Below are 14,805 nucleotides of genomic sequence, written 5' to 3' on the forward strand. Positions count from 1 at the left end.
CTGTATCTCAAATTTGGACAGTTTATATTTAGAGATATTTACCACTAAGTTTTCTTTGGGGGGTAGTTCACTTTCCTTGGAGGATTTTTTCTTTTTGCTTCGTCGTGTCAGATTCGATCTAAAAAAGAATATACTGCTTTCGATTTCTCTGGTTGACACTTTGCCGCACTTGGTACCTGGTCCGTTTCTCTTGTTTCACTTTCAACTTGTTCTGTTTCAGAAGCGACTTCTGGAGTTTCAATTTCACTACTTGATGCCTCCGATGACGATGGTCTGGTGGTGGTCTGCTCTTATTCGGAAATGGTCTCCCTCCCCTTTGTTGGTCTTTTGGTTGATAGTATTCTTTCCACGAGTACACAATGTCTAATTTATATTCTAGGGTATCTCTCCTAAACTTCCTTATTTTTTTAGACTCAATTTCTCTTTGGTAGTTTTCTAATTTTGTGGCTATTTCTGTCAACAAAGTTGTTAGTTCTTCTTTACTCATATAGGTTGATAAGGACTTCTTGGTACTTTCCAAATCCACTTCAATGGACGTCAACGATTTAGATAATTCTTCAATTGTTAAAATTATCAAATCTAGTGAACATTTATTCAAGATGAGTCTCCATCTTTTCACAAATTCTGGATTTTGTTTACATAAGGTGGGCTCGAGATCAATACGTAATCCCTTCGGATGCGTTGGGCCTTGTAATACTGGGCTAAAGTTGTTGCATGAAGTCTTTGACTTATTTCACGTCTAATTAGCTTTTTCCAATTGGTACACTAATTCTTCTGGTTTAGCTATTAAGTTGAGCTCTTGTTCGGTGCTTTTGATAAGGCTAACTCTGGATAGAGACAAAAAAGAGGGAAGTCACACAATTTGGGGACGGGATATTTCAGATGAAGACAGAGAAATCTTCCGTGGGGAGGAGGGAATTAACGCATGTGGTCCTGAAGGATATTCTCCGATGGACAGAGAAGTGAGATGGTCAGATCTAGATCCAAACAAATCACTGATGTCAGAACCTCTGGCGCGACTAGATCGACCCAGAGGGCAGTCCCATAGTGAGAGGGGGGACTCGCCACCTAATGTGAGCAGGTTAAGGTCGCTTCCAGGAAGAAGGCGGTACAGAACCATTGTCCCTGCTATGGACAGACAGACGACGGGGGATGAATATGAGTTTGGGATCTTGCAGTTTCCTTTGTTAGAGAAAGGAGGAGCCAGACCGCAGTATATACCATGGCCATAGATGGATAAGGATATTTTAAGGTGTAAACATCCGAGTTTAGCTTCCGGTGCTGGGAAGTGGATACATGAGTTAGAGAAAATGACAGGAGGAAACACGTTAGCTATAGGAGACATTAAAGGTCTTCTAGCTGCTATTCTTGGGGAGAGAGCAGACGACATTTGGATGAGAGCAGCATACTCAAGTGCCACTGTGCAGTCACTGCTCATGATGGAGCACCATTTAATAACTGTAAAACGGCAGTCTTAAAAGCGCTGCAATTGCAATATCCAGACACGTCAGTTATGGGAGCTATAATGGCACAGAAGATGCAAGAAGGGGAGGATCCTCTTGTTTACATTCAGGATTTTCAAGAGCAATGGAGCTTGGAAACTCTATACCTGTATTATACCATATATAATGTCAGGGGCTACCAGACCCTGTGCAGAAAAAGCTCAAGAAACTGGTAGAGATGGAGGCAAAACCTTGGTCAGAAATACAACTGACCATTGCACATTATTGCAGATTACTGCAGGAGAAATATCGAAAGAAAGATGATGTTAGGGAAGGTGAAGAAGCAAAATGAGTGCAGAAGAAATTGTCAAAATACGCCATAGAAGGGGCGATTTTGACTAGCGGAGAAGGGTCAGGATCGCTGCAAACAGCAGGCATGCCACAGGTGAATAACCAAAAGCAGTTTGATCAAGGTAATAATGGATTCATACCAAGGGGTAGGGGAGGCTTCTGAGGAAGAGGCTTCCAGAAAAACCAGGGACATTTCCAGAATAATCAAGGTGGGTTTCAAGACATGCAGAATGAGAGTCAAGGCATGCAGTGAGGGCAAATTAGGAGGCTTCCTATATGTTGGACATGTGGAATGGCAGGGCACGTTGCCCGTATGTTTGGAAGCCAAGGGTTTGTGCAGAATGGGCAGAGGGGGACCGCTCACCCACCTGCGCATAGTCAACAAACCAGAAGGGGTTTGTCCAAAATCAGACAGTGCAGCAAGCACAATCGCTGGGAATGCAACAAGATTTGAAAACACAGCAGACAGCAGTGGATCCGCCACAGCATTCACCCATGCAAATACAGCAAGGCACAAGCAGAGGACAGATAATGACTCCTAGGATAGGGGGTGTCACTGTCGAGGGGGGGAATCCTTTTGCAGGCACGGGAATAAGCATGTACCTACAATAGGACAGCTCACTGGGTGACTTGATGTGTTCAGTGCTATCAGTGACGCCCAATCCTCAAGACGAACCGAGGGTTGACGTCACTATACAAGGCAAGTCTTTTTCTTTTTTGGTAGGCACGTGTGCAACACGCTCATGTATACACAAGGGTAAATTTACATTATCTGGGAATGCCATGAATGCTCAAGGTTTCACAGGAGCTACGAGTAGAGCTCCTTTCACTGAACAATTACCAGTCTCTATAGGAGAATGTGATGTGTCTGTACCATTATTGTATTCAAGACAGACACCAGTTAATATACTAGGTCGAGATTTAATAACAAAGTTAAACATGGCGATTTCGTTCACTGATGAAGGCATAGTGTATTCAACGCCAGGAGTGCATTATTTAAACGTTAGTGAATTTATCATGGCATTTACAGGGCAAATGGCCATACGAGGATTACCGTTAGAACCAGAGGTCTTTCACTATCGGGTACGCATTTTGTTAACATGGCTGCCTAGTTTAGTGGGTAAGACTGTGAGTATACCTGATACGTTTTTATTCAGGCCAAGGATACGTATGGATGAAGAGGGGGGGGCGAGTTTTCCCCTTAGAATTACAAGCAGCTATAGTGTGAGGAGAATGGGCTATGCTTGATGGAGTTGATAATGAAGGCAGACTATGGTGCACAGTGATTGCCATTGGAGAGGGTTATAGAGTGACTGATGTCACTGATGAGGATATGTTCAGGGACCACCCGTCAGATGACGAAGTAGTATTTGAAATGAGTATCACTAATTGGGTGAGGGTAATAAGACGTGAGGTTCCTCAGAAAATTATGTTAGCATGGAATTGGCCCGAATCCTTTGATGATGACATAGCGAAAGTTCCAGTTTCATTATGGACAACAGGCTCGTATGACATAGGCCTATTGAAAGGGGTTGGAGAAGTTAAGATTAAACTGAAACCAGGAGCAATTTTGCCTCGAGCACGACAGTATCCCATGTCTCGAGAGGCAGACAAAGATATTTTTAAGACAATATCCACCATGATGGAGCAAGGCATTTTAGTGATGTCAGAGTCACCATGTAATACTGCAGTGCACCCTATCAAAATTCTAAGGGGGGGTTGTGGTGTTTAATTCAAGATATGCGCCCAATTAATCAGATTGTAGAGGCAGGGTTTCCTCTAGTTCCTAATGCAGCGACAATCTTATGTAGTATCCCTGTTGAGGCGCGATATTTCACTGTGATTGACTTGAAAAATTTGTTTTTCTCAATCCCATTGCATAAGGATTCTCAAGATCTGACGTCATTTACGTTCAGATAAAGTAAGTTAAAAAAGCATAAGGTTACACTAGGGGTACTGTGAGTCTCCATCGATTTTTTAACAGAGTCCTGCAGATTGACTTAAGCAATATCGATTTGCAAAATGTTGTGCTGCAATACGTAAATGACATATTAGTCGGTAGCTCCTGAGAGGAAGAGTGTAGACATGATTCATTTCAGCTAATTATTGTTCTGGCAGAGAAAGGATATAAAGTGGACAAGGAGAAATTGCAGTATTGTCAAGAAGAGGCATTATACATAGGTCAGTTAATTTTGCATGAAGGAAAGAAAGTTACACCTGAAAGGGCTGAGGCTATTTCAAAAACAGCAAAGCCACACACGATAAAGCACATGCAAAGATTTTTGGGAATATGCAAATATGTTAGAGCATGCGTCTTCGATTATAGTTCATATATAAGGCCCCTGTTACAGGCTCTGAAAAAGGGAGAGGAAATTCAGGAAAAAAGTTGTCTGGACTGAGGAACTGGAGGAAGGGTTTGATGAGTTGGAAAAGGCAATTTGCACAGCTCCCTCCAGTCTTGGAGATTCCCAGTTATGCTGAGGAATTATTATTTTCGCACACGAATGGCACAGTCATGACAGCAGTACCCACGCAGAGAACCACATTGGGGTACAAGCCTCTAGCATACTACAGTGGGATTCTGGACCCAGTAATGAGAGGTCACTTTCCTTGTGAGCAATCTTTGACAGCCGCCGCGATCTCCATTGAGAAAGCTGCCAGCATAGTAATGGGGTGTTCCGTGATGTTGTTTGTTGAACATGCTTTGTTTGCCATTCTGTAGAAACCTAAGGGTACTTTGATGTCTCAAAGAGCTTCTGCCTATGAGGTGGTCATATCGAATCCAGTGATTAAAATAGTCAGATGTAGAATAGTGAACCCTGCCATATTTGTAGCAGAACCACTGGCAGAAGACGAGCATGCACAGGATTGCTAGAATTATGAGGAGTTCTATAATGGGAGCCCGAGGGTGAAAGAAAATGCTTTAGGAGCTGGGGAAATTCTCTTTATTGACGGGTCTTCTAGAATCGATCATGATGATGGACAAAGATATACAGGTGCTGCTGTGGTGGAGCAAAGAGCCAATGGAGAGTTTGAAGTATTGATGAGTGCACGACTACCGTCTCACTTTTCAGCACAGGCTGCAGAGCTGGCTGCGCTGGACTGGGTTTTCCAGCCCTTTAAGATGAGTAGCAATACCCTGGATATGAATGGGGATGCATATTTTATTCATACATCAATAATCAAAATGACTCAGGTAGTTTGGCAAAAGGGGAGTCCGTTTTATTAACAAGTATATAAAACAGGGAGTACAACGAACATCAGCAGTCGTTCGATCCTCTTACTCAATGCATCTTAGTAGAAACTGAGGTTATATTGCATAAAATTGTCATCATTAACGTTGACCTGTGTCACTACCTACGTGGCAAACTACAAAAACCTTTCGATGGGAGTGATTGGTTCTAAGTGAATGTCTAAGCATAAGTTCCATATTAGTATAGAGCCGTGAAGGAAAGTGATAGGGTGCTTAACATCAGGTGGAGCAACTAAGCCCCCCCTAAACATGGCCACTATGAACGTCACTCAATACACGGCATTCCATTGGCTATACAAACTATAGGACCCTTGATTACATGGTCCTCTACAATTGGTTGTCTTCCGACTCCCATCAGTACTTTTCCACCTACGTTTAGCAGCATGCAGACTGAACATCCAGGTGCTAGTAGGCTCAGAAACTAACTTCCCAACAATTATTATATCAATCCATCATCACCTCAACAGTTCAGTGTCAATTAGTGATTTGAAGTTTGGCCTTGAGTTTGTATTTTGCTCTGAAAATTTTAAGGAGTGTAGGCACAGCCGGCCTTTGTGCCTAGGTGTGACCACCTCGATCGTCCAATTTCTTCTTTTTACGTGACTGGACACCATGAAATCGAGCTTTTCGTATATTTAATATTCTTTTTTAATAGTCCTCTGATGTATTTTGTTTTGCTCAATCTTCCTGAACAGGAGCCACTTGTTCCTTCACACAATTTTGTATCCAATGTCAGCCAAGTCCTTTCTGATAAGACTTTTGGCTTTCTGGCTCATCCGATCTCCGTCTGCTGAGATTCATCCGTGCAATTAAAACTTGCTTTTAACTGTAACACACTGAAGTAAGGCCTTCATATTCATGTTCAGCACTGCTTTATAACATATACTGGAAACATCCATCTTTTATTTGTCCATATGCATCTATAGAGGTGTATATATATATATATATATATATATATTGGCGCTTGCCGTGATCTATCTAGTATAAGCTTAGAGCTAGCTTCACAATCACTTTGCTGCTTGCGTTTCAATTGCATCTGTACACGTGCAAAATGATTTGATATCTTCATCTGTTTCTGCGGCATAAGCTTCTTCATCCTGAGCCCAAGATGTCAGTTATCCTTGTTGCTTTCTTGATGCCCTATAGAATATCTGCATTCTTTGATCTCTGCATCTCTTTTGTGTGCGTCATCTCCTTCTGCGTGACGTCACCATTCATTCTTGCCTTTTAACTGCTCTGCTTCTTCAGGAATCTCATTCAGATGGCCATCATTTTGTCTTGTGTGCAGGTACGGTTTTCTCAATGGATTCCTTGCCTCCCAGATTCCCTTAGGTACTGGTATTCTTATGGGTATTGAGTTAATGCTCTGCTCTTTGCTGGCTCAACTGTTCCCGCATACGTCACATACTTTGGTTCCCATTCTATAGGTAATATGGGCGGGGCAGTGGAGGGGGAGTAGTTGGCTCCTCCTCTACATCGCTGATTGTCGCGCTAGAGAAAAATGTAGACCAGGACGTAAGGTGTACAGTGACTCCGCCTATGTGACATCAACAGTACACGCATGGCTAGCACGTTAGAAAAGGAGGGGATACCTCAGAGTGGATGGCACTCCAGTGCAACATGCCACCTTATTGGACAGACTTATTAGAGCACTACAACTCCCAGTAGCCACTCTAAAAGAGCAGACTTTATCTCAAACGGAAATCAAGCCGAAGACGAGGAAGCGAGACAAGTTGCATGTTCAGAAGTTATAATGAAATTTTTTTTTTTTTTAAACTTTTATTTTTGGCGGCAGAGGTAGCATGGTACACACATCAAGGCAACAATCACAATTTAGACAGTATAAGGTGAAGCAATACATGAAGCATAGTACATTAATGGTAATAACGTCAGACAACAGACATAAGGGAATCCTGTAGGTATGGGTTCATGCAGAAAGGATGGTCACTGAAGGAGTGGGGGACGAAACAGAGCTGGAGGTGCCCTCCCCTTGACAGTTCAGGTATGAGTTGAACTCCGTCCAGATGTTTCTGGGACGAGAGGTGGCAGGGAGCATAGATATAAATTCCTCCTCACAGTTGCGCGACCAAGTTAGCATGTGAAGCCATTTCTGGTGGGTCGGGGGGAAGGGACTTTTCCAGCTCTGAAGAATGCATTTCTTGGCTATCATACAACCAATATTGAGGAATCTAGCCGAGCCCCTGGTGTCATCTGTTTTCCAGGCACCAAATAGGACAGCCAGCGGGTCGGGGTCAATTACAGTGTCAGTGATGGCCGTGAGTGTTTCTAGAATACTTTCCCAAAATCTAAGCAATTTGTCACAGGACCAGAACATGTGTAAGTGATCAGCCTCTATAGGCCCGCATCGGGGGCAGGGGTGCACCGCAGCCCGGGCGAATCTCGAGGTCCTGTGCGGAGTGTAGTACAGTCTATTTAGGAGTTTGTACTGCATGGCGCGGAAACGGAAATTGAGGGAGACTTTTTGGGTGTGTAAGCACATCGCCCACCAGGTCCCGTCTGATATCTCCAGGCCTAGTTCGCCGGCCCATTCAACTCGTGCCTTGAGGGTGGGTGTAGGGGTAGTGGCCTGAAGAATCTTGTAAAGTGCTGAGACTATTCCACGGGCACCACCAGAGTTAGCGATGTATGCAATGGCCGAGTTGTCAGGGGGCTCTTCAGGAAATGAGGGCCATTTGGTACGGAACGCAGCCCTTAATCTAAAGTACTGAAGGGTCTCTAAGGCGGACCCTGTGTGGCCCGATTTCCAAGTTTGGGGGTCAATAAACCTGCCATTAGGGTAGAAGTCCGTCAGTGCCCGGTATCCCAACTCCCCCCAGTGTCGGGCCAATGACGCATCATGAGTGGGTTCTAGGCCGGGAAAGTCCCAAACAGGAAGCCATTTGTAGTACGGGGAGGCCTCCGGTGTCTGACACAGAAGGCGAGCCCAGGCTAATAGGGTCGTGTTGAGTGGGTCAATAGGAGAGTCGGGTGTGTATTGCCGATTTAGTATGATGGACATTAGGTCAGTGCCAGTCGCCGCCAGCCGTTCCAGTTTGACATGGGGACGCACTGGGGTACCGGGGTACCAGTGTGTGGCAAACTGTGCCTGGGCCGCGTACCAGTAGAGTGATAGCTCCGGAGCCGTGAGTCCCCCTAGTCTATATGGGAGTGTCATGTCCGTCCACTTTTTGCGCACTGCGCCAGAGTGCCAAAGGAACTGTGCACAAATTGCGTGTAGTCTAGCAAAGTAGCCCTTCCCGGGCCACACAGGTATATTGCCAAAAGTGTAAAGAAGTTTAGGGAGAAGGATCATTTTAATAAGGGAAAGCCGACCCGCGATGGATAACGGAAGGGCGCGCCACCGTTGGACTTTAGTCTCGACTATCTGTGCTACCGCAGAGTAATTATCAGCAAGGAGGGTGGATTTAGTTAAGGATATTTGCACACCCAGATATCTAACGCCCTTCGGTGACCAACGGAGGGGGTATTCAGTAGTGGGTTGTTGGGTGGATTGAGTGAGCGGAAAGATCTCAGATTTTGAATAGTTGATGGTGAAGCCGGAGTGGGTGCCAATACGGGTGATATCTCTCAATATTGGGTCGAGATGTGACGTGGGGTCTCGGATGTATAGCAAAACATCATCCGCATATAGAGATATAATCTCGGGGCTGTCTTTCAGTCTTATCCCCTTGCGGGCATGGTGAGCACGGACATAGTCCGCCATCGGTTCAATTGCTAGAGCGAACAGTATTGGGGAAAAGGGGCAACCCTGTCGGGTACCCCTAAAGAGTGTGAAAAGGTCGGACGTCAACGCATTGGTCCTCACCCTCGCCACGGGAGAGGTGTATAGTAATTTAATGAACCTGATCATGTTTGGGCCGATGCCCATAGTCTCCAGAACAAGCCATGTGTATTTCCAGGAGACCATGTCGAAGGCCTTCTGGGCGTCCAGTGTGACCGCCACCGCTTGCGTATTCTGATCGATGCGGGACAACACATTAAAGAGTCTCCTAATATTATGGGAGGTAGACCTACCAGGTACAAAGCCGGCCTGATCTTCATGGACCAAATACGTCATAATGGGCAAAAAGCGATTCGCAATGATTTTCGCAAAGATCTTCGTGTCTATATTCATAAGGGAGAGGGGTCGGTAGGACCCACACTCATCCTCCGGTTTACCGGGCTTGAGCAGCACAGTGATAGCTGCCTCGCGCATGGAGGGAGGGAGGATAGATAATCGGAGCGATTCATTCCAGACCTCAAGAAGCCTGGGGGCTACTATGGCGACGTGTTCTTGGTAGAAGGCGGCAGTTAGGCCGTCAGGTCCCGGGGCTTTGCCTTTGGGCAAGTCGGAAATGGCTGTCACTATCTCATCAAGTGTAATAGGGCAGTCTAACCCGTCCCGAGTAGTGGAGGAAATCTCTGTGGTGGGGATCTGGTTGAGAAGTTCTCGCATATATTGTTCAGTGTGTTCAGCGGGTTGGGAGTAGAGGGACCTATAGAAATCAGTGAATGTGTCCAGGATTTGTTGGTCAGCCCATTGAGCATTGCCCAGACTGTCTTTAATGGAGGTGATTTGCTTTCGGCCAGATTCCCATTTAATCAGTGACGCCAACGTTCTCCCGGGCCTGTCCCCCTCCCCATATTTCCTGGCTGCTTGAGGGCGGCCAAGGTATTGTATCTCGCTGACGGCAAGCGTGTTGAACACCCGGAGTTCATCGGAGACTTGGGTAAGTGTGACAGGGTCAGCCCTGGTGGCACACTGCAGTTCCAGCTGTTTCAGTTTGGCTTCAGATCGACCCAGTGCGGTTCTGATCGTTTTCAGCACTCCAGCCTCACGGGAGATGGACATACCCCTAATATACACTTTGAAGGCTTCCCATCTGACTGCAGCCGAGGTATCTCGGAGGGTGTTGTGTTCAAAGAAGGACTGGATATCAGCAAGTATTTCAGCCTTAAACACCACGTCCCTAAGGGCATCCGATTTGAAACGCCAGGTGCTAAATGTCGGGGCAGGCACACCCAGCCTCACCGAGAGTGTAATAGGGGAATGATCAGACAGTGTGCGGGGTAGGATCTGGGAGACCACCACTCCACCCATGATTCCCCCTGATACCAGAAATAGGTCTATCCTGGAGGAGCTATCATGCACTGATGATTAGTAAGTGTAGTCCCTATATTGGGGGTGTAGCGATCTCCAGGCGTCCCAGATGTCTAGGTTCTTGGTGTGGGAGTTCAGTCTGCGTGCGGCACTGGACAGGGGACGGGGGGCAGCACCAGTTCTGTCCAGGACCGTATCCAGAATAAGATTAAAATCCCCACCCCAGAGGATCGGTACACCCACATATCCCAGCAGGATGGAGGCAATAGTATCAAAAAATCCAGGAGAGTCCACATTGGGGCAATAGGTGTTGACAAGTAAATATTCTCTGTTAACTAAAGTGCAGTGCAGTATGACATAGCGTCCCTCAGGGTCAATGTAACTTTTGTGCAGTGTAAACTTAATGGACTTATGAATCATAGTTAGAGCCCCCCTGGATTGAGTGGAATAGGAGGTGAAGAATCTTGCCGGCCCCCAGGTCGGAGCCATGGATCTAGGGATGTGGCCATCGGAGTGGGTCTCCTGTAGGAACACCACTCTACACCCATGCCTGTTGGCATAGGCCATTATTTTACGGGCCTTAGTATGGTTACTTAACCCCCGGACATTCCATGACATTATGACGGTAGACATTGCGGTGACGGATATTCCATTACATGACATATATTCTTAATGAACATCACGGACCCACCAATAGTGCGTCCTCCGAAATTCGGAGTCACTCTTGCAGTCGTGGCCCTTTTGTGCGCGCCTCATGCAACCTCGTGTGCCTTTTGTAAATAACACCCCGTTCCCTCCCCCCACCCTCACCACCAACCCAAGTTCAGCAGTGTGAACCCAACCCATCCCAACCAGTGCACAGTCGGGTCGACCCCAACATGATCCAATCTGTGCAAGAGCCCAACAGGGGCTAACCCAAAACAAAATTATGTAGAACAGTGCAATCGCAGTGGGGTACGCCATTGCCGTGCGCCAGCGTGCTTGGAACCAAAGAAATTCGAGAGAAAACAAGCAGTGTGTGCGGTTTGGTAATGTAGGATGCTGCAACTATAGGTGGCCGTGTCAAGCCTACATGTGAATCCGAGAAGCATGCCACTCAGCAATAATTGGAAGTCAACATGGGCAGATTGAGCAGTTCAGCATATTAACTTACAGGAGCTTATTTGAGAAAGTAGGTGCAGCGAGTGTAGCCCAGAACATGTGAAAAACATAAACGTAACAGCAGAATAGTTGTGAAAAAGGCTAATGTGCAGTGGAACCATCTAAAGCGCCCGACCAGAGGCCGATCAACAAGGGCAGGCCACAAGTAGAATCTAGACATTCCCCATCATGTCAGCGGGCGGAAGAGGGGGAATATGTGCTTCTATGAATTTCACTGCTTCCGAGGGCACGGTGAAGAAGTAAAGTTTATTGTTAAATGTGAACTTTAGACGCGCAGGAAATAGGATGGCATAGGGAATACTTCTTTCCCTTAGCAGCTTTTTAACGCCAATGAATTGGCGACGCTCCTGCTGAACTCCGATCGAGAAGTCAGGGAAAATTCGAATCACTTGTGAGTCCAATCTGAGCTCGCCTTTTTCACGTGCAAGGCGGAGGATCTGGTCACGGTCTCTGAAGCTCAGAATTTTCACAATAATGGGCCTCGGGAAGTCCCCGGGCTTGGGGCGCGGAGCCAGTGCTCTATGAGCCCTTTCAACAGTGAAGAAGGGGGACAAATCAGGATTGTCTAAAAGTTCCTTCAAGAGGATCTCAACAGCCAGTTCAAGTCGACCCTTCAGTGCATTTTCCGGGACACCAATAATGCGTATATTGTTCCTACGAGATCTGGATTCGAGGTCATCACATTTGGCCTTTACCGACTTCATGTCTGCGACAAGGGTAGACACCGTACTCTGCAGTGTGACTATATTGTCCTCATTAGAGCTGATCCTGTGTTCAGTTTCGGTGATTCGCACCCCCTGTTGATCTAGTTTAGCCTTCAGGGACGCCACATTTGCATTAATGTCGTCCAGTTTTTCATGAAAGGCTGCAAAATTTCTAGCCATTGACTCCATCATGATCGTCAGGTCTGCAGGGGGCCCTTCCGCAGGGGGTGGTGATTCGTCCTGGACGCATGATGCATGGGGCGATTCAGACCTCGGGGTGGCTTTTTTTGCGAATTTGTCCATGGCCCCGGTCTTGCTGGTGTTTCTGGATCTGCTGGACATCGTGTGGCGTGAAGCCTGAGAGCTCAAGTGCCGTGGTAGGACTAGTGTGGGTGCAGTAGCTCCGCACGGTCACAGAGACGTGGTGGAGGCCGCTATCTTGACGGCGGGCAGAGCTATCGGGGGAAGGTCACCCCGGCCGGGACCGACCAGGCAGCCGGCTCCCGTGGGTCCCAGGAGGTGTAGTGGGCAGACGCCGGGCCGCGGGGTCCAGTCCTAGCGAGGAAGTGGGGGCCAGCAGCCGGGTCGGGCCAGGGAATCGCAACTCCTCACCTCATGAGCGGCCGCCCGGCTGCGCGCAGGAACAGGATGGCGGAGTCCCAGCGAGACCACGCAGGGCCCCGGCGGCCGTCACACGCGGCCGACGACCCCGCTCCAGCGACGTCCAGCGAGGCCTCCGGGCTGCCGGGTGATATCCTCCAGGTGGGCCGCGGCGCCCCAGCGGCCGCGGCGTAGAGTGAGGCGAGGCAGAGGCACTGCAAGAGCGTAAGGCAGCGGGCAGGGAGATCCAGGCAGCAGGCGCCGGCACCCCACGTCAGATCAGCGCGGCCGGCGTGGGTCACACACACAGCCCCCTCGCATCAGCCCAGGACAGCCGGCCGCGGCGGTCCCGATAGAGGGCCAGTCAGGCAAACGAGCCGCGGAGCCGCCAGCAACAGCAGGGGTATCTCGGCGCCGCCAAACAGCCCGCCCGTCGGAAGTGCGAGGGCCCAAAGCAGCCCAGCGCGGAGGGCAGAGCCCGCGGCTGAATCCAGAGTCAGAAGGTCCGAATCGGGGCCAAATTTCACAGGCAGGTGGCTCAGGGTAACAGCAAGGTGGGAGCCAGGTCTCAGCTCGGGGGAGAACAGCAAACCGCAGATGTAGCCAGATTCGTAGCAGCGGCGCACGGAGCTGAAAGGCTAGGCAGCCATTTTGTCGGCTGCTCAACAGCGCCCCCCGAAGTTATAATGAAATTTGATACGCCTGATGTGAATGAAAGAATGGTGGCGAGGATGAATGTAAATGACAGTTTTAACAGTTTGTATAAAACACAGCTAATGGAAATTCAAGGAGAAGCACCACAAGATGAGAAAGATCTGTGGACTCGGAGGGGGTGTTCTTTAACTCATTCCGAAGCATTGTTGTGACAGGAAAGCACTGGTAACCCAGTGATGCCTGTAGCCTTATTAAGGGTGGCATTGAAACAGCTGCACTACCCTGCGCATGTCACTAGAGATACCTATTGAGGAGGACTGGTTCATAACGAACCTGCTAGAACGCGTTGCATTTTATGTAGTAAACTGCATCGTATGTCAAAAGTTTACTGCTGGGTACACGCTGCATACAGTCAAAGGAGTCATCCCGTGACCTAATGGTCCTTTTCAGCATTTACACATCGACTATCATGCTATGCTGCAGGTCTGTAATGGATATAGATATATGATAGTGGTAGTATGTCCCTTTTCAAGATAGATAGTCCATGTACACATCCAGATTTCACCTGCGCAGCAAACTTTTTACTCCGAGAAGTGTTTCCTAGATGGGGAATATGTGAGGTATTAAGATCAGATAATGGCCCTCATTTTGTTAACGAAGTCTTTGAGCAAATAAGCTTGTTGCTTAGTATAAAGCACAAGTTCTCATTGGCTCATCACCCTCAAGTGAATGGAATCTGTGAGAGACTCAACGGCCTGCTTAAAGAAAGGATAGCCAAATTGAAGCTTACATTGAAGAAAGGATGGTTACATTGCATGGCCCTTGCATTGTATGCATTGAGAAATCAACCAGGCTCTGACAATGATCTTACACCCCATGTAATAGTGACAGGGAGGTGAATGAGGATACCCTTCACTCCTCCATTGAGAACTAGAAGTGATGCCCAAACGACAAAAGAATTGCTAGGAAAGGAGTTACATGCTTACTTAACGTGTATGACTACAAGTATTTCTGTCATTTCAGATCCTCTCAAGCAGAAGGGGTGTGGGGCTAAGAACGCAGATGGAGATCATACAGCAACCCAACCTGAAAAATTACATCTTTGCAAACTTTTCCCCGGAGACGAGATCCTAATCAGAAACTTTATGAGGAAGAGCCCCGATTTAACTGTCTGTTTGTCGTGGAGGATGTAACACCATCAGCCGTGAAGGTCCGAGGCAGACACGCGTGGATATTTCTCAGAGACATAAAGATCCACACCGGAGAGTCCCTTTACCCCCACCCCAGTCGGAGGCAAGCAATGGAGAAGAACTTCAGCACATACAGACTAAATCCATGACGAGGAAGAAGGACACAGAGACTGTCCAATAGACAGATAAAGAGTACATTGGACTGTGGTTCTGTTGGGACACACTTTGAAATGACTAAACAAGGAGTGAAAGAAGAGTTATTTGTTCTTGAGCCACAGTAGCTTGCAAAACATTGGACTGAGACACATTTAAGTCTTGATATGAGGTGGAAAGACGCCAGATCAGGAGT

General features: G+C 47.4%; 1 protein-coding gene across 1 annotated transcript in view; it reads left to right on the forward strand.

Moving 5' to 3' along the window:
- FBXO2 (F-box protein 2) overlaps positions 1–14,805 on the forward strand; it is a 323,859-nt gene that overhangs the window by 59,121 nt on the left and 249,933 nt on the right. The window lies entirely within an intron of this gene.

This window comes from Ambystoma mexicanum, chromosome 8, assembly GCF_040938575.1.
Source record: "Ambystoma mexicanum isolate Mex_15411 chromosome 8, UKY_AmexF1_1, whole genome shotgun sequence".
Taxonomy (NCBI): Eukaryota; Metazoa; Chordata; class Amphibia; order Caudata; family Ambystomatidae; genus Ambystoma; species Ambystoma mexicanum.